Source organism: Sarcophilus harrisii, chromosome 1 (assembly GCF_902635505.1).
Source record: "Sarcophilus harrisii chromosome 1, mSarHar1.11, whole genome shotgun sequence".
Lineage (NCBI taxonomy): Eukaryota > Metazoa > Chordata > Mammalia > Dasyuromorphia > Dasyuridae > Sarcophilus > Sarcophilus harrisii.
In genome coordinates, this window is record NC_045426.1 from 603,545,318 (window position 1) to 603,566,887 (window position 21,570).

A 21,570-nucleotide genomic window follows, 5' to 3' on the forward strand; every position below is an offset into this window, starting at 1 on the left:
TGTAGCCCAGATCAAAAGAAATGTAAGATGGGAAAAAAGGAAATTAGTAGCTGAACATGATGTTATAGATTATTGCACAGGGGGAGGCAAGACATTTTTAGACAATGTCCATTGCTAAGATTCTATGAATTTCTGAAAACCATATATCAATAATGTGTGAGGAATTATATACATATATATATCTAATAGAGATAAAATAAGAGAAATAGAAAAAAGAATAAATGAATAAAGAGAATAAAATGTTTGTTAGGAACTTCTCTGAAAAAAATCTGTGCTAAGTGCTGCTGTCAAGGAGCTTACATTCTAATTGGAGAGAGACAACATGTATAAAATGTTTCAGTTGTGAGGTAGAAAAGTCCCATGGTCTCTAGCATGCAGTGGCAAATCAGTTGATAACGCCCCTTCTTTCATTCCATTTGCACTAATAAAAATCCTCTCAGTTTCTGGTGTTGAACCATATGTCAGTGGCAAGAACTTTTCTTACCTGGATCTTCAGGGGACTGTGGCTGCAGCATCTTCAGGAACCATAACCATGTTGCATTATAATATTTCCCAATATAATGGCTGTGGGCACTGGGCTGAAGGCATTGCTATTTTCCTGGCTCTTTGGTTTAAGAGTCCTCCATTAATGTCTGAAGGGAGATGGTAATCCAGGTGCTGAGTGACTTGCTGGCACATGCTGCTTTTTGTTTCCCCCTATTATTCTCCCCTTAATGTTTGACTTTTTTCAGCTAGTTTGATTGATCTGGCCTGTAGGAGGTGGGGATGACTGGTCCCTTGTCCACAGAAGTGGCTACCAGGGCTAGATTGAAAAAAAGGACCAGTGTAAGGGAAGGGGAAGGAATCTTCCCATTTCCTTGGCTCATTTTTTATCTGCCCATTGGTGGGAGTTAGTCATCAGTTATTGATGGTGGGAGGGTGGAAGTGGGGCCCTTTTCAACAATGATTTCTTCCCTTAGTGATGGCTGTGAGAGGTAGAATGGAAACAGATCTGGTCATTTAGGCAGCAGCTTTTTGGTTCAAGATCTTGAGCTACATCCATTGGGGATTGAGATGTAGTAGTGGTGGTAGTGGTTTGACTCACCTGACACATGCTGCCTCTGGCTCTCTGACAAGGTGCCTTGATGCCTCAGTCAGGCTGGCTTACCAGCCCTGGGGGTAGAAGGTGATTAGCAATTAATAGGGGATAGTAGGCACTTTCTCCAGAGGAGTTACTTCCCTGCATGATGGTTTTATGGTTGTGATATGAAATCTGAAATGGGAGAAAGAAAGGAAAATGGTGAAAAGTGATGGAATGAAGTTAACACTTTACTATAGACTACACTTAGTTTGATTCACATGTCATCAAACTTCAGAGCCATAAAGAACCTCGGAGCTTACCTGGTCCAACCAGTATTTGAACAGGCTTTTTATATGCCTATCATTAGTATGACCTTTTATCTTTCTCTATTGTAAATCAGTGTAAAAGTACGATGTGAGTTGTGATGACTTGGCAAAAGCAACAATTGATTTTGTTGGACCTGTCTCACAACCTTTCTACCACAAACATTCTTAGACCCCTAGAGAGCTTAGCAAAAATGCTTCAGATATCAGAGTAGAGATCAATAAGTACCATTCTTTTGAGATCTTAGTGCAAAGGGTACTCTGAGTAGGTAAAGTGAGTCCAAGCTTCATAGAGTTGACTTTAAAATATTTGTCTGTGGTCATATTGATCACAAAAGAGAAAATTTTGATTGTATCAAATTGAAAAGCTTTTGTACAAACAGAACTAATGCAGACAAGATTAGAAGTGAAGAAATAAACTAGGAAAACATTTTTACAGTCAAAGATTCTGATAACCTCATTTCCAAAATATATAGAGAATTGATTCTAATTTATAAGAAATCAAGCCATGTTCCAGTTGATAAATGGTCAACGGATATGAACAGACAATTCTTAGATGAAGAAATTGAAACTATTTCTAGCCATATGAAAATATTGGAGAAATGCAAATTAAGCCAACTCTGAGATACCACTACACACCTGTCAGATTGGCTAGAATGACAGGAAAAGATAATGTGGAATGTTGGAGGGGATGCGGGAAAACTGGGTCACTGATGCATTATTGGTGGAATTGTGAATACATCCAGCCATTCTGGAGAGCGATTTGGAACTATGCTCAAAAAGTTATCAACTGTGCATATACGCTTTGATCCAGCTGTGATATTACTGGGCTTATATCCCAAGAGTATCTTAAAGAAGGGAAAGGGACCTGCATGTGTCAAAATATTTGTGGCAGCCCTTTTTGTAGTGGCCAGAAACTGGAAACTGAGTAGATGCCCATCAACTGGAGAATGGCTGAATAAATTGCGGTATATGAATATTATGGAATATTATTGTTCTGTAAGAAATGACCAACAGGATGATTTCAGAAAGGCCTGTAGAGACTTACATGAACTGATGCTGAGTGAAACGAGCAGGACCAGGAGATCATTATATACTTCAACAACAATACTATATGATGATCAATTCTTATGAATGTGGCCATCTTCAACAATGAGATGAACCAAATCAGCTCCATTTGCTCAGAACCAGCTACAACCAGCAAAAAAACTCTGGGAAATGAGTGTGAACCACTACATAGCATTCCCATTTCCTCTATTTTTGTCCACCTGCATTTTTTATTTCCTTCACAGGTTAATTGTATATTGTATATTATTTCAAAGTCCAATTCTTCTTGTGCAGCAAAACAGCTGGATATGTATACATATGTTTTATTTAACACATACTTTAACATATTTAGCATGTATTGGTCTACCTGCCATCAGGGGAAAGGTGGGGGGAAGGAGGGGAAAAATTGGAACAAAAGGTTTTGCACAATTGTCAATGCTGAAAAATTACCCATGCATATATCTTGTAAATAAAAAGCTATAATAAAAAATAAAATAAAATAAAATATATGTCTATGTGAATGTGTGTGAGTATGTATAGTATGTGTATATACACACACACACACACACACACACACACACACATGTATATATGCATTCAGAGAGACTCAAGCTGTCCCACTTTAGTCCAAGGGCTCCACAATCTTAGCTGACCAAAGCTAGACTTAAAGAGGAAGAGATGGCGAAATAACCAGAATCAACATACTCGCTTGGGTTTAATTCTTCACATTTCTGGACTACTATCATTGTTCTATGAAGAGCTCACATTTAGGCAGCACTTAAAGGTTTACAAAGCCCTTTGCATTCATTTTATCATTTGAAGAGAAAGAATCTCTTAAAGTATCCCAGGGTTCCCCCAAACTGCCCTATTATCCCAGGAATAAGGACCAAGGTTAGCCTAGACCTTGGCAATAATAATTGGCACAAACACCAGATCTGTCAGATCCCAAAATGGTTCTTTGTTTCTCCACTATTTCTATCTGGTATATCTCAAAGTTTCTCTGTCTCCTTGGTAGACACCAGAATGTTACTATATAATCTGAGTGACTTATGAAGCCTCATTAGTACTTTTAGTACTCATTGTACTTTTTGTAGCACCCTTTGCCCACAGTACGTGGTTTTTAATAAAAAGCAAGCACTGAGATTATAGAGATTTATCTCATTGGGAGCTTTTATCTTCATGTGTATTTTGCATCCAGTAGTGGAAATTATAACACTTATTTGGGATCAGCTGTAAGCATCTGGGGGTGGCTTGTATTAAGAACATTGCAGAAACAGAGCTCTCTACTGGACAGTGTGCCTTCCAACCTAATACAATCAAAGATTCACAGCAGAGCTCAGTGAGCACATCCCATCAGTGATATGTTCATGCAGCTAAAGGCAAATGTTTAAGCATTTAGTTAATGCACCATATGTTGAAAATGTTTTAGTTCCATCTGACATTTTTTAAAAATTCCATTTTTGTGGAAACCTGCCAAGGAACTTTTATTTTTCTAGAAGATAGTTATTTCATTTGTTTTAAGCCCAGCCCCACCCTGGATGTCTCAACTGCGGTGATTTGTTCATTTTGGGGGCTCACAAATCTAATTAAAGCTAATGAAATGTCCTACATTCTCTGCCTGCCTGCTGATTCTAGAATACTGAGTACAGCAGCATCTAATATTTCACTCCTTTCATGGGAATAAAGTCACAAATAATCTTTCATTTCTTTGGACACCCTGATGGAATCAAGCGCCTCCCCCTCCCATCACAGTATCTTGGTAACGGTAGGCATTGAACCAAGGTTTATTGATGGAACTCTTTGTTGCTGTTACTTTAAATTTTGTCTCTTTCTTTTTTAATCCTAGTTAGTCAAAAACCAACCCAAAACCACGAACTCATTTACTTAGAGTTACCTAAGCCTACCCAGAAGGCATTCATCTATTCTATACATTTGAACTTATCCTTTTAAAAAGACAAAAGAAAAATTAAAAGAACCATATCTGAGAGAATATTGTCTGGGAGATATAAGTAATATATTAGATGTCAGAGACAGACTCCAACAAGGTTTTGATAGGCCAAATCTAAATAAACAAAAATCTAGTTAGATTATGGCTTTGGTTTATAGACTCCTGGTCTATTAGTCAAGTAAACTTTTAATGGACATGCGATTAGTCTAATTTGATCTACTCTTATGAACACATAGGTGCACTTGGTGACCACCACTTCCCTTTGTAAGAGAATCACAAGCTTAATACCACATTACATAATAACCTCAGCAATGGTATTGTACTGTTCAGTCATTTCAGTGTTGTTTGACTGTGACCCTCTTTGGGGTTTTCTTGGTAAAGATACTAGAATGACCATTCCCTTCTACAGCTCATTTTAAAGATGAGAAATGAGGCAAATAAGGTAAAGTGATTTGCTCAGGATAACACAGCTAGTAAGTGTCTGAGGCTGGTTTTGAACTCAGAAAAATGAGTCTTCCTGACCCCAAGTCCAGTGCTTTATCTACTGTGCCACCTAAATGCCCATATACTAGAAATTAAAGTTAAGCTTATCAGGTTTTCATTAAATGAATTTGCTTTTTTACCCTTTAAAAATCCTAAGGATATTTTCCTACCCCCAGTCTTTAGTATTTCTGCTTGTTCACAGATTTTCAAGTATCACCAACAGTGGCTCGGCATCCACATCCATTAGATCTTTTAGCTCCTGGGATGTCATTTATCTGAGTGACTTCAACTAATCAGCTAGATATTCCCTTGCTATCTCTTCCATACCTTGTCTTTCAGTGCTCTGTGGCTTGTGTTTGTTCTGTCCTTCCAATTTGAAGACTATTCTCCTTAGCTGATAAAATAGAAGAAAAATAAGAGTTAAGTAGCTCTGCTACTTTTACTTCATCCATTATTACCATCCTGTTGATCTCCAAGGAGGGATATGGCACCTTTTTTGATCTCTTTCTTGTCCCAAAGCTTTAAAAAAGCCTCTGTAGCTGTCTCCAATACTCATTGAAAGCCTCTGTTCATTTTGGGATTTTTTCATTGCTAACAGTAATCTCAAAAGAGTGGGGCACTCTTGGGGATTCAGCTTCAGCTACCTGAATTTACTTCTATCTTTTGTATCTGTCTTTTAAAAACAGGGGTCTCAGTGAAGCTTTGTTGTTCTCATTGGATAGTTTCCTTTTTTCTTTCTCATCAAATTCTTTCAAGTCTATGTCACAGGGATTTTGTTATTTAGTTCACTTCAGCCAACTACCTTGGCAGAATCTTAGACCAATGAATCTCACTTGTCTTTTCTCTGAACTCTTTGATATTCACTCTTTGAAACCCCAGATTGGCTTTCCTACTTCCTTTTTTATTTGTCCTTATCTTCTTTCCCTGTCTCTAAGTTTCCACTCTAAGTAACGTCACAATTCCTATTTTGACAACTATTTCCTCATTACTCAGATTCACAGAATTGCATGATTCCTCTTTTTCTTTCCTCTACTTGTTCAGTAATTAAGTCATTATTAAATAGAATAAAAAAACTTAATGGCAATTTTTCTTTAGCAAAGAGATCTCCAGAAGATGTTCAGACAGTTGTAACTCTCCATCACTTCTGTACAAGAGAGCTTTGTGATCAGCTTCTGAAACTCATAATCCACTCCTTGTCCTTTTGTATAATGATATGATCACTAAATTCATAGTGTCCAGAGCAAGGAAAAAAACTATAGTTCCTTTAGCCTTGGCCTTGGACATTCTTTCACTACAATATTGCTTTTCTGTTGAAATACTAAAGCTGAACCTTAAGTACTTTGGCCACATATTGAAAAGACAGGACTCTCTTAAAAAAAGTCCCCGATAAAAAATTAAAAGGAAAAGGAAAAGGGGACAATAGAGGATTAGATGGATATAGTCATAGAAGCAACAAAAATGGATATAGTCATGGAAGCAACAAAAATAAACTTGGACAGACTTTGGGAGATGGTAGAGGTTAAAAGGACTTGGAGTAATATGGTCTACGGGGTCATAAAGAATTGAACATTAGTAAATGAACAACAACACAAAATATAGATATATGCAGAAATATATATGTATAAATGTGCATATATATGTGATATATAATAGTGTTCCAATATTTAATATATCTAATGAGTGACAGATATCCTTCCACTTGAGTGGATGCTTGTCCATTGGCTGAATAAGTTGTGGTATACGAATGTAATGGAATATTGCTGTTTTATAAGTAATGATGAGCAGGCTGATTTCAGAAAAACCTGGAAAGACTTACATGAACTGATGCTAAATGAAGTGAACAGAAACAAGAGAACTTTGTTCATAGTAACAACAAGATTATGTGATGATCAACTGTGATGGACTTGGCTCTCTTCAGCAGTTAGATGATTCAAAGCCATTCCAATAAACTTGTGAGGGAAAGAATCATCCACATCCAGAAAGAGACCTATGGAGACTAAATATCAAAGCAAAGTATTTTCACTTTTGTTGTTGTTCTTGTTGTTGTTGTTGCTTTGCTTGTGTTTTTCTATGGCTTTTTCTCTTTTGATCCAATTTTTTTCTGCACAGCATAACAAATATAGAAACACATTCAGAAGAATTGCATATGTTTAATCTATAATGGATTGTTTGCTGTCTTGGGGAAAGGGGAGGCAAGAGGAAGAAAAATTCAGAACACAAGGTTTTGCAAAGGTGAATATTGAAAACTATCTTTACATGTATTTGGAAAAATAAAATACTGCTTAAAAAAAAGAATAAAGATACCCTTCTGTTGCCATATTCTAGCTATGTCATTTGTCATTGATTCCCTAAAAAGTTAAGTTGATTTTAAGATTATAGAATCATAGAGCTAGGTCTAGGCCATTTAAATTCCTCATTTCATAGGTTAGAAAACTGAAGTGCATAGAGAATAAAGGACAAATCCAAGGTAATGCAGTCAACAAGCACAAGGGATTTAATATGAACTCAGCTACTGATTCCAGATACAGTGGTCTTTCCACTATATATTACATCTTTCTTCCTAGCATTAGTATATCTAATTCGCCTAATTTCCTGCACATGGTTAGGTAGTTAGATGGCACAATGGATAGGGTGCAAGCTTTGGAGTCAGGATGTTCCCACTTAAAATCTAGACTCAGATATGTACTTTGTTATGAGATTCTGGTTAAGTTACTTAACCTCTGTCTGCTTCAGTTTCCTTTTCTCTGAATTGTGGATAGTAATACCACTGACCTCCCAGGGAAGTTGTGAAGATCAAATGAGATAATACATGTAAAGTGCTTTTTAAACATTAAAGAAATATAGAAATACTGGGCTTCAGTATTATCTGTGTAAATACATCTGAAGCAATGATAGACCTGACATTATCATTCCTTTTTATGAATTCCTGGATCTCTCCAATGATATCCTCTCAGTGTGTCACAGCTGCTACTCTCTGAGGTAATTAGCTTAGTGAATGTATGTGGACAGCTCCCTTCTCCTTCCCTTTTCAGTTTGAAGTCCTGTTGGGTAATCCACAAATCTCCAGGCAAATTCACTCTTCCCAATCCTTATTAGAAGCACTCTATTGCTAAGTAATTATCCATCAATCAGTATAAGTCAATCAATAAGCATTTGCTAAGAGTCTACTATATGTCAGTACTATGCTAGGTTCCCGGAATGCAAATACTAAACAATCCCTGCCTTCAGAGAACTTACTTTCTTTGAGGAGAGACAAGAGGTACATAAGTCCATACAAAATAAATTCAAGATAGTTTACAGGGAAGTGTGTTGGGAACATCAGAAAAGGTTTTATGGAGAAGTTAATGCTTAGGCTGAGCTTATAAACAGAGATTGTAAGAGGCAGAAGTAAGAGTGTATTCCAGTCATTGGAGACAGCCTTCAAAAAAGTACTTGATGAGCAGTTGACAAGTATATATTAAACCTTGGCAGGCAATATCAGAGATACAAAGAAAGACCTGGACATGGAATAAAACACTCTGGTCCAGATTTTCAAACCCCATCCTCATATACCAACTTTAGAAGTAACTATTCACTTTCCCCATCAACCTTTGTCCCTAGCCTCCAATCAGTAGCAATGATGAAAACTATCATCCAAAGCTCTTAAGGTCTTCATTTTATGGTGCAAGACTTTATAATCCCTAGAGAGGTAGTGCAGGGTCCTTCTGGCAATATCGCTTGTCTCAACATGAATCAGCCAAAGTGGGTATTCAGTTATCAGGTCTGACAAGCATCAGGAGACTCTCTATCATGCCCCAGATACACAGCCCAGGATATTGCATAGCTCCTGTTTCTTCATGTCAAGATGACATACAGCTGCCTGCACAGCCCTCAGCTCATCAGGGAGTGCTTAACCACACTGATTTGTCTCCTTCCTGTGACCAGTACTAGAAGTGTTCTCTTCTGGCAACATCTGTGGAACTTCATTATTATTAAAAGAAACTTCCTCTTCAGAAGAGCCAACTCAATCCCCTTGGGAAGGGCCATGGAGCCCGAAAACTATCACATAACTCCAATGATCCTTCTTCTCTTTAATATGTATCACATTCTTTTCCCACCCTCCAAACTCCTAATACAAATTTGTGTTCCTCTTTTCCTTTGCAGATTTTTTTCTCCCTTCATCCTCTCTATTTTTACTTCTTCCATTCCTTTAAGGAATACTGTCTTCTGATAAGCCCCAAAAGAGAGAAGTAATCTTCCTGCCCCTGCACCTTTTCATCTCAATGGACTTTGAATTCAAGTTGCTGCTTGGCATTGGGAAAAACACAGCCATGATGTAATGACTGCAGGTCATTGGAGCATTCATTTCATCTTCATTAGGTTCTCCCTTTTCTAGGGCTCCTGCAGGAATGCTTAGTTAGCAGTAGCAACTAATCGTCTATTTGCTGTCAGTAATACTTTTAATTAGGGCTTCCAAATGAGGGAGTTTGGGGTTTTTTAGAATCAAAGATCTAGAACTGAAGAGAGTCTCAGAAACCATCCAGTTCTGGTTCTTTATTGTTACCCAAAAGGAAACTGAGGCCAGAAGGATTAAGTGATTTGCCTGTGTCCCAGGATTGTGTCTGAGATTGGATTTGAACCCAGCTTTTCTGACTTCGGTGGTACAATGGATAGAATCAGGTCTTAGAATCAAGAAAACTTAACCTTCCGAAGTTCAAATGCAGCCTCAAATACTTACTAATTGTGTGACCCTGGGCAAATCATTTAACTCTGTTTGCCTCGGTTTCCCCATTTGTAAAATGAACTGGAGAAGAAAATTTCTTTGCCAAGAAAAGCCCAAATGGGGCCACATAGTATTGGATGCAACTCAACAATAATAACTTCTGAGCTAGTGAAAATACCCAATTACACCATCCTGATTTGGTCTTTCCTGCCTATTTTTGGAGACTTTCTCATGCTCTTCTCTATTCTCTACCACTGCTTTCTCAGTCCTGTGTGACCAATAGCTTTATCTTTCTATTTCTCAGTTTTCTTATCTATAAGGTAAAAGAGTTGGATTATGATTCTTTTGAATTTGTGTAACATTTTATGATTCTAGGACTACTATACAGTACTATTCCCGCCAGTAATTTAGATGGATCTTTACATTTTGACAATCACATTTTTCTTTCTATTTGGGCCTATGATTTCATTTTTTAGTAGAACTCCCAGTATAAAGATTTCTTCCACTAATATAGGGGTAGCAACTCATACATAATATATGAGTTTAGATATTTGATTAGGACATTTAAAGGTTAAGGCCCTCACCCATGGCCACATAATCAGAAGGATCAAAGGTAGGAGTTTAACCTCAGTCTTTATGACACTAATCTGACACTTTATAATACTTTCTATCTATAATATCTTGGTGCATATTACTTTGGTATATTCTTGTGAAACTTTTGCTCAAGATAAATTTGGGTTATATTTTATTGCAATGCACAGTGGGCATTTGGGCATCTTTAGCTGACATGAACCTAGGGGCTTAAAGTTATGCCCTCAATTCATAGCAAGTGACTAACTCAAGATTTTCAATCTGAATACTTAATAAGATACTCATCCTGAAATTAGTAAAAATGAAATTGCCAGGCTATCTTTTCTTCTTCTAATTATAATTAATACCTAGTATCATTAATAATTAATGAATAATAATATATTGTCTTACTACAGGCTAGGCATTGTAATAAGTATTTGGAATATTAAAGAAGAAAACATTGTCTATTCTCAAGGAACTTACATCTTAATGGGAGAGAAAATATATTTATAAAAAATAAATTGAGAAAAAGTAACAGGAGAAGAAGGCATTAATATAAGGAAAGGGGGTGCCCCAAAAATTTTTCTATAGAAGCTGGTATTTGAGGCTAACCTCCTACTAGACAATAAGCTCTTTGAAAACAGGGATGATGGTGTGTTGCCTTTTTTTTATGTCTCCCCAAGCTTATCACTATACCTGGTGCATTATAGGTGCATAATCCTTGTTGACTGACTTAACTTGACTTAGAGGAAGCCAGGAATTTCAAGAGGTGAAGGTGAAACTGAAGAGCATTCTAGACATGGGGGACCAGTGCAGAGGCATGTATGAATATAAGCAAGTAAACTGATATGACTGGACCATAGAATGTATGGAGTTGAGTAACATGTAAGGAACCTGAAAAAATAGGAAAGGATCAGGATAAGAAGAATTTTTATTGCCAAATTATTAAATGTTTATTCATTCTATTTTTGGCTAAACTACAGCAGGGGTTATCTCACCTCAGCAAAGACCAACTGAGATCCCAATATATTGTCTTTCCTACAGGAACCAATGCTGAGTGAAGTAAGCAGAACCAGGAGAACATTGTACACAGTGATGATCAACTGTGATGGACTTGGCTGCTCTCAACAACGTGGTGATTCAAGGCAATTCTAATAGACTTGGGATGGAAAAAGGCAATCACATCCACAATATGGAAATATGTTTAAAAGTATTGCATATATTTTAACCTATATAAAATTGCTTGTTGTCTTTGGGAGTAGGAGATAAGAAAGAGATAGAGAAAATTTTAGGACACAAATTTATACAAAAATAATTTTGAAAACTAGTTTATATGCAGTTGAAAAAATTAAATTAGATTGAAAAAATTTTAAACATATATTTTCAATATGGGTCATCAGAGCTATTCTACACAAGATTTGGAGTCAGAGGATCTGATATGGGGAATATAATAGCGGATTTAGAATAAGAAAGACCTGCCTTCAAATCCTGTCTTAAATACTTTGCTACTGGAAAAGTCACTTGACCCTCTTAATTTCATTTTTCTGATTTTTAAAGTAAGGATCATAACATTTATCTCATCACATAATTATTGTGAGGACCAAGCAAAATAACAAATGGAAAACACTTTGCAAACCTGATGGTTCTATACAAATACTAGCTCTTATTAATATCTGTTCCTCACTACTGAATAGCTTTTGACCTCCTTGGGATTATCTGAGCATCTGTAAAATGAGGGGGTTGGCCTAGATGGTCTCTGAGGTCCTTCCAATCTCTATAATGATGACACTATCATTAAATGTCTAATAGTAGCAAATGTCTACTCTCTGCATGCCTGAATGACAAAGCAATTTGGTCTTTAAGTAGAGAGCACAGCCTGTGAGCCATACTACCCAGGGTTGGCCTAGAATGCCCTAAGAGGAACCAGCTGCTGGAATTGGTGGTAAGGTAGATAAAGTGCTGGGCTGCAATCAGAAAAACCCAAATATTTTTCTTTATTTTGAAAAAACTGGAAATTATAAATATTGAGAAAACACCTAATCTAGAGTCAGATAGATCTAAAGTTCAAATTTAGTCTCAGACTGGCTGTGTGACCTGAACAAATCACTGAACTTCTGTCTGTCTCAGTTTCCCCTTCTGGGAATAATAATAGCATCATCTTCTCAAGAGTTGCTGTGAGAATTAAAAGAGATAACTTATATAAAGTAAATCTCACACCACTAGATAAATGCTAGTTTTAAATTTAGTTTAAACTTAGTTAAAATAGCTAGTTAAAAACAACAACTAGCTGTTCTAAATGTGGTAGCAAGGGAAAAAAACCACAACAAAGAAGAGCTAAAAGAAACTAGTACTGTTGGTTTAGAGAATGAGGAAACTCAAGGGAATTACTGAAGTGGAAGAGGTAGAAAAACGAAATAAAAGAAGAGAGAAATGAAGCAGAATCTAGAAAAGTGGTTTAGGCTAAAAAACAAAGAAATGAGTATAGATATAAGTAATCCAAGAGATCATTTCATTCAATGTTCATCATTTTGCATTTGTAGAAACTGAAGTTCAGACAGGTAAGTTACTTGCCCAAGATCACACATGTACTAAGAATCAGAATCAAGATTTGAATTCAGCTCCTTTGAATCCAAATCAATTCTCTTTTGTCCACTGGACTACACTACCTCCCAATTATATCATTTAGGACCATAGATTTAGAGCTGGAAAGTTCCTTTCATTTCATCAGGTTCTATCTTCTGATTTTACAGATGAGGAAGCTGAGGTCTGTATAGGATCAGTTCACACAGTTAATAAGCAGCAGACATAGATCTTGAAACCAAGTCCTCTGTCTGTCGGTGTCAGTCTACTTTATTGCCTCTTATGGTAAAAGGAAGTAGTAAATTGGGGGGAAAGAAATAGATTTGTCAATTCCTTCATCTTCCATATCCAACCTTGACTCAATTCATTAAACCATCTTTTCTCCACAGTATTCTAGTTCAGTCCTTCATCATCTCTTGGTTGGGATTAACCTACCTGGTCTTTCCATCTCCAAACTTTTCCCTTTCTAATCTGTCCTCCACATAAACATCAACTATTCTAGACTACTAATGTACTGGCCTAACTCATTTCCCTGCTAATGAAGCTTTCCTTACGATCCAGTCAAATTGGCTGCCTTATTATTCTTCAGACACAACATTCCGTCTCTGTGTTTTGCCATATGCTGTCCTCTGCTTAAATTATAATTCCTTCCCATTTTTCATCCTTCCTGCTCCTAAGGCCTATTCTTAAAATTGTCTTATATTACATACATTGCGTCTACACTGAAGTGTAAGCATATTTGTATTTATCCCCTGGAGAAAGAAATGGCACAACACTATATTCTCTTAGCCAAGAAAACTAGTATGGATAATATGGTTCACAATGTTTACAAAGAAACAGACATAGCTGAATGACTGAACAATACTTAAATGTACATTTGCTTTCTCCCACAATAGAATTTAAGCTTCTTAAAAGCAAAGACCGTCCTTCATTTTTTCCATACTTCTCCATCTTATAATCCTTAAGTTCCTTCAAGATTCAGCTCAGTGCTTTCTTAGCATTCTCCACAACAACCAAAATTACTCATATTTACTTTTGTTATTGACATCAATTTTGCTGTTGTTTCTTTCACAGTAAAATCTAATTTTTCCCTAAAAATAGGGACTGTTATTATTATTATTAATTATTATTATTATTATTATATTTCTGCCTTTTTAGTATCTAGCATTTAGCATGGTACAATGAGAAGTGCTTAACAAATATTTGTGAAATTAATTAGTAAATTGCAACAGTTGAGAATAGGGATATGGATTTTTTTTTTAACATGACAATTCCTATACACATCAGGCCTCTGAAATCTGGTTTCATAGCTAGCCAACCCAAGGTTATTTTCCTTTGCTCAATCCATAGCTTTTTCTAAAATTTGAGGGAAAATTGACCTTTAAAATTAAAGAAAAACAATACCACATTCTTACTCTAGTGCTTCTCTTTTTCTCAAGGTTTACTTTCATTGAAGTGGCCATTTTCTTTGAGAGACACCAAAGTCCCAAGCTCAGATAAATCTGCCAGTTCATCTTTTCCACCACTGGTATTTCTAAGGAATGTCTTTTGATGACTCTTAGATAAAGTCATCAACCTGCAAAAGAATGAGAGACCTCCCTACTAAAAAGTGACATATAATGATTGCCTTACCCAGTCAATGAATAAACCCGCCACAGCCCAATTACACCATGGCAACATACAATGAAATATCTCTTCAGCAGTCGTTCACCAAAGAAATAAACCTGTCATGGATGGAAAAATTTGGTCTTCATCAAGGCCATACATTCAGGAAGTAATACGGCTGTTGGGGTCATACAGGCAGTAATTCAGCAGGCAATTAAAGAAAATTAGAAGCAGTCTTCATTACAGACATTTTGCACTTTGTTTATTTCATTGCACATTTGTAGTGGAACTACTAGCCTGTATCCTTAGCTTGTCTAGTGGAAAATGAAAACATCAACAAAGCATGTTTGAGATCAGGAAAACTGTGTAGATATTGAGAGGCAGCTGGGTGATTCAGTAGGTAGAGCACTGGGCCTGGAGGCTGAAAGACATGAATTCAAATTTAGTTTCAGACACATATTAGCTCTTTGACTCTGGGCAAGTCATTTAACAATCTACCTCAGTTTCCTCAACTGTAAAATGAGCTGGAGAAGGAAATGACAATCCATTCCAGTATCTCTGTCAAATAAAGCCCAAATGGGATCGCAAAGAGTTAGGAAGGACTTAAAAATGATCCAATAAAAACATGGGTATTGGGTAATTTACCATAGGGTAGTGGATTCAGAGTCAGAGGAGATCTTAGAAGTCATCTACATCCTCTTTATTTTATTCATAAAGAAATTGAGGCTCAAACGCGTTAAGTGACTTGTCTAAAGCTATCGGGCAACCAATAGAGTCAGAATTTGAATTCAGGTCCTCAGTCTCAAAATCTCAAGCTCTTTTTGCACTGCTACTCAGTATGTATTTGTAACCACTGGTTCGGATCAATAAAAGAGATCTGTCAGGACAAAACTAGCACAAACTGCTTTAATTCTGCTTGCATTTGGAGAGGTGTGTGTGTATTTGTGTGTGGTGTGTATGGGGGGAGAGGGGGAAGAGAGAAAGAGAGAGACAGAGAGACAGAGACAGAGAGACAGACAGAGAAAGAGAAAGAGAGAGAGACAGACAGAGAGAGACAGAGACAGAGAGAAAGAGACAGAGACAGACAGAGAGAGAGAAGAGAGAAAGAGACAGAGACAGAGAGACAGAGAGAAAGAGACAGACAGACAGAAAGAGACAGAGAGAGAGAAGAGAGAAAGAGAGAGAAACAGAGGAGAGAGAGAGAGAGAAGAGAGAAAGAGACAGAAAGAGAGAGAGAGAGGGAGAGGGAGACAAAGACAGAGACAGAGAAACAGAGAGAGACAGAGACAGAGAGTGAGAGAGAGAGAGAAGAGAGAGAGACAAAGAGAGAGAGAGAAAAAGAAAGAGAGACAGAGACAGAGAGATAGAGAGAAAGAGAGAGAGAAGAGAGAGGGGGGGAGGAGGGGAGGGGAGGGCAGAGGGAAGGGATGGGAGAGAGGCGCAAGGGAGAGAGGGGAGAGGGAGAGGGAAAGGGAAAGAAAGAGAGAATGATTTTTGGCCTGGAGAAAAAATTCCCAATCAATTACTTGAGAAGGAAGGGGAAAGGAAGGAGATACATCAATAGGTCATGGAGTGAAGTCAGGATGAAAATACTCAGGCAGGAAAAAAGGTCATGGAATAGTTGCCTACATTGATTGGTTCCAGAGCCTTCAGCTGAAAAGTTTAAGCTGTGGGGTCCCTGGAGCCTCTCTAATTATGGGGTTCTTCCTTGAGACTCTTCCCAGCCCAATCAGGCAAGAGAATATTTCACACTAACTACCCATGTAATCAGGCTTCAATTAGAGTGATTTTCTTAAGAGACAAATTAAGGATGACCTGATGCCATCCTAACATGCCTTGCCCATTTTCCATGGGGCAGCACTGGGAAAAGGTTCCAGTAATAAGCATTTAGCTAAATGCCTCCTGTGGTTAAGGGGAGGATTTGGGGGAGGGGAGCAGTAAGACAGGCAGCAAGTTCACTCCAGAGAAGGGCAATACCTGCTGAATTGTTTCCTGCTCTTTGAAACGAGAACAGCTTTTGAGCTATTAAAGGCAAGAACAGAAATTATGGATCTGTTGAATAGAAGTGAAACTGATTAAAAAGCTGTTGCTCCGTGACAAGGAGAAATAAAGATCATCACGGCATTAACCCTCCCAAGCAAGAGATATTTGTGATGAAGAAACTTTTCATTCAAAAAATACTAAATGCCTACTAGGTAAGAAGAAACCAATTTGGACCAGGGCTAAACTTGTCATCTGTATAGTCTGAATTCAGTACCTCCTTCTGCTACATACTATGTGGCTTGTAGGTAAATGAATCACTTAACATCTCAGTACCTAATGAAATTCCCTAAGACTATAACTAACTAGATCTACAAAATGTAGGGATTCTCCACATCAGGAATTCCTTATATTAATGAATTCTCAGGTACAAGCCAAAAAAAAAAAAAGAAAGAAAGAAAAGAAAATATGCAGAAGCGCATAGGACAGTATCGGGGAGAGGGAGGCAAGATAGGTAAAGTCCCTCTCTTATGAATGTATATTTTTAGTTTCTAATATTTTTTCAGAAGCTATGCTATGTTGACAAAACAAACACAGAAAAATCCAGCATATTGTGTTTAACCTATGAGTACCAACTAATTAATTACCATTTTATAGAGGGGCATTTCTAAGGAGGAGTTGGTGCTTTGGGTTGTTGAAAGCACTGTGGTTCCTAGTTTTAGGATTTTTTTTTTCCAATCTTTGTGACCTGCATTTTTAGTTTACTGATTTCATTTTATGAGCCTCTTTCTAAAAGTCTTTTTTCTCCCCCTAAAATCACCAGAAAAGCCATAGTTAGAAATTGATGCAATTGTGCAAAGATCTGTGGACTAGTAAGAATTTAATAGTAAGTTAATAAATATTTAAGTGTCCACTATGTTCTGGGCACTATGTTAAGCACTAGGGCTACAATGAAAGGCAAATGATAGTCTCTACTCTCAAGGATCTCACAGAATAATGGGGACAATATCATACAAAAAAAGCTAAATGTAAACAGGAAGTTTACAGAATCAGCTGGAAAAATCAACAAAGGGAAAGCATTAGAGTCATAGGGGACTGGGGAAAGACTTAATTTAGCTAGGACTTAAAGGAAGCCAGGAAATGGAGACAAGAAGGGAGAGATTTCCAGTTAGTGAAAATTACTGGATTGGTAAATGGAGTGTTTTGTTTGAGGAAGAGTAAGAATGCTTGTGTTAGTGTGTTAAAAAGTATGAGGTGAAAGTAAGCATGGAAGGAGCAGGTGGATGGGGCCATAGTGCAGAGAATACAACTTCCTGAATCAGGAAAACTTAATTTCATGAGATCAAATCTAGCTTCAGACTTAATTTGGTTAGCATCAGTTCTTCATCTGGAAAAATGAGGTGAAAGAAAAAATGGAAAAGAACTTCAATAGCTTTGCAAATGGGTCCTCAAGAAAGAGTAAGACATGAGTGAAAATGACCCAGCAACAACAATAACAATCTCTAAAGTATTACCAGTTGAAGATGTCAAAGAGGTAGTTGGAAATTTGACAATGGAGGTCTAGAGAGAGACTAGAACTGTTTAAGTAAAGAATCATCACCATGAAGATGCTAAGTGAATCCATGGGAATTGAAGAGATCAACAAATGAAATAATATAGAGGTTGAAAAGAAAATGATCTCACAAGTTTTTGTCATACTTCTTGTATCCTCATCACTATACTAGGGGCAATGAAGAAAAGACTTAAAGATACAGTAATGATTTCCTTGCACAGATTTTTAAAATCAGACTTATTCTGCTTCCCCCCCCCCATATTTTCAGCCTGTATCACTATAGGAAGTAATGAGTTCCAAAAGAGTTTACTTAGAAACTAAGTAATTTCTCCCTTTATTCATCCTTTATTTGTCTGTTTCAGTGATTTCCCCCTTTGTTCTTGTATTCCAGGATGACAATGATGTTTAACCTACCTACTTATCACATACAGTGGAAATAGCACTAGGTCATGTTTTTCCTGAAGTAGGATTCCCCAAGCCTTAACATGGCCTGACACCAGAAAGAGTCCCCTAGGAATATTCCCAGGAGCGGGACCTTGAGGTTCAGATGCATTCTCTCTTCCCATCCCTTAATAGATTAAAAAAAATTGAAACTCAGATGAGATGAACTAATTTGTCTAAATTTTATAACAAGTAGGTAGAAAGCTAGGTGATATAGTGAACAGAATTCTGTACCTGGGTACAGAGAGATCTAAATTCAAATCCTACTTCAGATATTTACCATCTATCTAGGTTTTCTCATCTATAAAATGGGAATAATAATAATAGCCTCTCTCAAGGAGTATTGATGAGACTCAAATGAAATAACTTATACAAAGTACTTCATAAGCACTGAAAAAATAAATCCTAGCTGTTATGATCATTTCTGTGATATTTGGTTCTGATAATACAAAGTATATAATCAAACAGATAATTTTCATTTTTCATTATTTTGTTCTTTTAGCACCTTTTTGTTGTTAAAATCATTGACCCAGAGTTAAGACACCAGTAAAAAGAGGATCAAGAAACACAGAAGGTGGGTGCTTGTTTATGAGGAGAGAAGGGTGGTCTGCTTTTTGGACTTAGTGTCTGAGGCCCTAAATTCAGGCTTGAATTTTGACACTTCTACAAAATGACAATGATTATAATCACACTAACTACCACACAGCTTTATTATGAGAAAAACATCCTAAAATCCATAAAATGCTATATAATTACGAATTATTATTATTGTTATTTATTTCTCTTGGTTTGTTCAGGTGAGAGAAAGCCAGATGGACTTGCACCCTGCCTGGTGTATTTAGTCAGCACACTCCATCACAGCTGGAACAGCGCCAAGCTGCACACTCCATCACAGCTGGAGCAGCGCCAGTCTGCATACTCCATCACAGCTGGAACATAACTAGTGACCAGAGGGCATGATTTCCTGACAAAAGCTCAAGTCTGGAAATCCCTGGACTTCACATATGTGATTCCCACCTGGACTGACTCAGCCCTACTCGCTTCTGAGGTGGTCAATTTAACTTTACCATATTTAAACCTAAAGACCTCATGGAGACAAGAGTCTGTCTCCTTGGCAAAGACCAATAAACACTACCTTACCCTTAGCCTACCCTAATTTGTCCCTGTTTGAGAAAGAGCTTTCTCTGGGATCCTTTGGCTGAAATCTTTAAGCCTGATTGAATATCAGCTGCTGACTTACTAGTGTTGAAAATATTCTCTTTCCTGTTACTTCAAACAGAGCCAGAACTAGCCTGAGAAAGCTAAGATATGGTAGTAGACAGTGACATTGTGGTGGGGAGGGAGGTGTTTAGGAGTACCTACCCCTTTATGTCTTTACCCCTTTATGTCTCATATAATCACCAAACTACCATTCTTCTCCCCCATCCTCACCATGGTCCCATTGGCTATTGCAATCCTCACCCAGGGTGGACAGAGACTAGGATTATGAGCAAAGGGTTAAGGGCTGACCATTTAATTTGCTGTCCACGTCTCCTCATCTTTATTAGCTCCCTTTTATATATTATTTCCCTTCTCCTCTCCCCACCAAAGCCCCTCAGCTTTCACATCTCATTGACACACAACATCATGAGAAGAGTTGGCCCTACATAGTCACTTTTACCAATTTTCTCTAGAATCATCCCTCAACAACCTCTTATATAAAATTCATTCCATGTTGTCTAGATCCTTGTTGTTGTCATGTCTCAACCTCCAGGCCACTTTCCTTTCCAACTACAACACCTGGCTCAAAATATTCTTTATCTGAATCCCTAACCCCTTGAAATGCCTTGGCCCCCCAAATGCTCAACCTTATCAAGTGACATAGCCTCTATTCTCCAGTATATTTCAATAATGCTTAGGAGTGATCATACCTTAGCTTCCTCCTGTCTATCACTGATCAACTAAACTTTGCTCACAATGTCTATGTACCAAGTTCTGTGAAGGGGGAAGAATGAAATGTAAGCAAGAAAGATACCTCCTGTCCTCTAGGAGATGGGGAAAATAATACGTAAGATAGAGGTAATAAAGGTGAGGAGAGGTGGGCAGCAAATTAAAAATGATCAGAAAGTGACATAGAAGCCCATATGAGATGAGATAAAATGAAAGCTCACTTATCACAGTTCAGCATGGTTCCCAGGGCAGAGACCAAGATTCTGGGAGGAAGGAATGAGAATTATGAGAATGATAGCTGAAGTAGGAAAAAAAACCTTAGAAATAACTGAGAAGTTACATGAAAGCCTGGTTCCAGTCAAGATAAGTAAAAAAAAATAACCTACATATGCTTGGAATTCCTTGTTATAAATCAGACTATTGGTAGCATCAAAAAGAATCTTTCAGAAATCATTATACATACCTAATAATACTTTTGTCACCATACAAATTTAGATGATAAAATTTGTAAGCCATTCTCCAGTTAATAAATGGTCAAAGAAAATGAATGATCAGATTTCAGAGAAAGACATCAAAACTATTATTAATCATATGAATCATAATAATTGGAGAAATTACATATTAAATAATTCTGAAGTGATGCCTCATACCACTTAGATTGACTAAGATAAAAAAAAAAAAAGGAAAATGACAACTGTTGGAGGGGAGATAGGGAAACCGATACCCTAATGTAATCTTACTAGAGCTGTAAACTGATCCAACCATTCTGAAGAATAGTTTGCAACTATGCCTAAAAATCTATTAAGCTATGCAACCCTTTGACCCAGCAATATGGCTGTAAGGAGATCATAGAAAAAAGAAAATGACTTGTATGCACAAAAATATAGCATCTCTTTCAAGAATTTGAAATTGGGGTGTCCATCATTTGGGGAATGGATGAACAACATGTGATGATAAATGTGATGGTTTCAGAAAAATATGGGAAAACTTGTATGCACTGAGGCAAAGTACAATAAGTATAACAAGGAGAACACAGAAATTGCAATATTTTAAAGATAATCAACTTTGAAAGACTTAGTAACTGATCAACTTAGTAACTGTAACCAAATTACAAAGGACTCATGCTGAAATATGCTATTCATCTCCAAACAGAGAACTGATGGACTCAAATTGTAGATTGATTTTTTTTCATTTTAGAGCATAGATAATACTGAAATTTTATTTGCATAACAATGAATTTGTATCATAGATTTTGTTTTCTTAGCTTTCTCATGGTGTATCAAAGGGAAGACATAGAGAAAGGAGAAAAAAAAAGTAAGATTACATATTTACAGATCCTACTCAATAGGA